Source organism: Cicer arietinum, chromosome 6, assembly GCF_000331145.2.
Source record: "Cicer arietinum cultivar CDC Frontier isolate Library 1 chromosome 6, Cicar.CDCFrontier_v2.0, whole genome shotgun sequence".
Lineage (NCBI taxonomy): Eukaryota > Viridiplantae > Streptophyta > Magnoliopsida > Fabales > Fabaceae > Cicer > Cicer arietinum.
The window spans coordinates 27,847,530-27,850,926 of record NC_021165.2 but is presented as its reverse complement, the minus strand read 5'-3'; positions in this window follow the sequence as shown (position 1 = coordinate 27,850,926).

Sequence of the window (3,397 nt, the reverse complement as noted above, 5' to 3'; positions counted from 1 at the left end):
GTAACATATAACTCGATGGTGTCGAGTTGTGACCAATGTGCATACACATCAAACATCAACTCAACATCTTCGTCGTCGCAAACTTTCATCAGTTCAAACCTTGTTGTATTTTCACCGGATAACACAAGGTGTCGATAAACTATATCTGTTATCGTGACTCTGTCATCAAACTGTAACTTTTTTTAATGACATTCTTTAGACGAGCAAGGTTGCTTCCTGAATGTACTTTGAACAATTTTTTATAATCGTTGACGAATGTTTTACCTTCAACTCCATCAACAATTGTACCATTGTAATAAACGATACAAATTACTTGTTGAGAAGCCATGAGATAGTAGGTGTGGTGAGATATTGTTGAAAAGATATAGTGAGATAGTAGGTTTGGTGATATATTGTTGAAAATATATAGTGAGATTGTAGATGTGGTGAGATTGTGTTGAAAAGATATAGTGAGATAGTAGGTGTGGTGAGATTGTGTAAGTTTGTTTTCTATTTTTAGAAGGTATAAAGTGTTTGAAATTTTAATAAAATATTTTCATTGGTTGATAACAAGTCACAAGGATTGGATCATCCACATCCGTCGATAATTTTTAATCAATGGACGAGATTGAAAGTTTAATAAAATGATTTCATTGGTTGAAAACAAGTCATAAGGATTGATGATCCATATTCGTTGATAGTTTTTAATCAATGGACGAGATTGAAAGTTTAATAAAATGTTTTCATTGGTTAAAAACAAGTCACAAGGATTGGATCATCCACATCCGTCGATAATTTTTAATCAATGGACGAGATTGAAAGTTTAATAAAATGTTTTCATTGGTTAAAAACAAGTCACAAGGATTGGATCATCCACATCCGTCGATAATTTTTAATCAATGGACGAGATTGAAAGTTTAATAAAATGTTTTCATTGGTTGAAAACAAGTCACAAGGATTGATGATCCATATTCGTTGATAGTTTTTAATCAACGGGCGAGATTGATACGAATGGTAGCCACGCGACCCCTTCACGAGGTCGTTGCCCGGGGGAGCGACCCCCTATAGAACTCGTTGCCTAGGGGAGCGACCCCCTGTTGAAATTGCATCCTGGGGGAGCGACCCCCTGAAGGCATCTACAAACCTTCACCAGTTCGTTGCCCGAGGGTACGACCTCTATAAATTCAGCATTTCCCCTCCAATTTTACCACAACTTCCTAACTTTTCTTCTTTATCACATCTCTTCCTTACATTCAAATATATCTATTAGTCAAATATTTTATTTTTATCATGGAACTATCAACGAATCATAGAGCTGAAATTCAATATATTAAAACATTTGTAAGTTTATTGAATTTTATTTTATTTTATGTTATTTTATGTTATTTTATTTAATTTTATTGAATTTTATTTTATTATATTGTATTTTATTTTATGTTATTTAATTTTATTTTATTTTATGTTATTTTATTTAATTTTATTGAATTTTATTTTATTTTATTGTATTATATTATATTTTATTGTATTTTATTTTATTTTATTTTATTGTATTGTATTGTATTATATGTTATTGTATTTTATTGTATTGTATTTTATTGTATTGTATTATATATATATATATTTTTTTTTTGTTATTGTATTTTATTTTATTTTATTTTATATCATTTTTCAATTTGGTTACTTATTTTATTTTTGTTAATTTCAGTCACCTTTAAATGATAAACTGAAATATCACGGTAACGTCAATAAAAAATCAAATGAAGCCATACTACCATATTTGTAAGAGGTCGGCTTCGGTGAAGTGGTAAAACTTAGAAATTATAAACTAGATGTTGGTCTCATTACTGCTATGGTGGAGAGATGAAGACCAGAAACTCGCATATTTCATCTTCTAGTAGGTGAGTGCACCATAACTCTGGAAGATGTATACTATATTTTAGGATTAAATGTTTCTGGTTTTCCTGTTACCGATTCAAATTTTGTGAACGTTAAAGAAATTTGCCAAGATTACTTAGGAGTTATCCCATCTCAAGGAGCAACAAAAGGTAACTCTATCAAATTAAAGTGGCTTAAGAATACGTTTGACGTTGTTGATAAAAATGCATCTGTATTAGAAAAACAAGCATCTTGTCGAGCATACATCCTACGTATGATTGGAGGGTTATTGATGCATGACAAATCCAACAACCGGGTACATTTAAAATATCTTTCACTGTTAGGAGATTTACAAAAAGCATCCCAATATAGTTGGGGTTCAACCGTTTTAACTTCACTATATAGAGAACTATGTCTTGCAACGAAACCCAGTGTAATGTCTATGAGAGGATGTGCATTGTTGTTGCAAAATTGGGCATGGTATCGTTTGTCTTGTGTCGCTCCAGAATCACTCAATCCATGGATATTTCCACTTGCACAAATGTAACTATTGCAAATAAATTTTTTATATATATTTTTTCTTTTTTTAAAACCATTTTACTAATTTATTATAATTTTTATTTTTAATATATTCGACAGATTTAATTCTGGTGGTCTAAATTTCGGTAAAGTTCTTTATAACGACATAGAAGGATACCGAAAAACAATTGATCACATGATGGTTGACGAAGTAATATATTCATTCACATTTATTTGAACTTTTTAAATATTTTGTTTTTAATACTTGTTATAATTACTTTAGCTTGTTTTTTTAAATATCAGTTATATTGGAGACCTTATCTCATGTTCCAACATGAAGTTTCAGAGGAAGAGATGGTCACTTGGACCGCATGTACATATCTGCATTGTTTTCATATTGTTGAAAAACATCATACAGATATGGTCACACTTCAGTTCAACTTCCATCAACAAATACCACAACCACCGGAGGACATGAGAGCGTACCATGAGGTCGACATGAGGCATGGGGTTGATGATAACTGGAATTGGGTTTGGAGGGAAGAAATTCAACATTGGAATGAGCGTCACAATTACGTGTTGCAAGGTAAGATCGTAGAATGTCTTTTATGCCACAACAAAGAATATATGATTTTTGGTTTAGACAGCACACCAAATTATTTATATCGGTCGAACAATATCTCTGTGATCCCCGTTTGCAACCACCGTCGTATCCTTCTGTTCCGTCGACCTCCCAATCAAGCCCACAACAACAAAACATGACACAACCGTCTCTATCATCACCTCATCTACACGTCCCTACTACAGAAGTTTCATATCCACCAACGACTCAATACTACGTTCCGGTTCCATAAATACCAACCCCCGGTCATCCAACAAAAAGTGGACTTTTCTATAATTTGTTTGGAACTCAGTGCACAACTCCTGAGTCGGCTTATGCTGTGTTTGACTCCATGTATAATATTTCGTCTCAAACTTATATGGAAACAACTGGTAGTGGTTCTAATCCACCTACAACTAACGT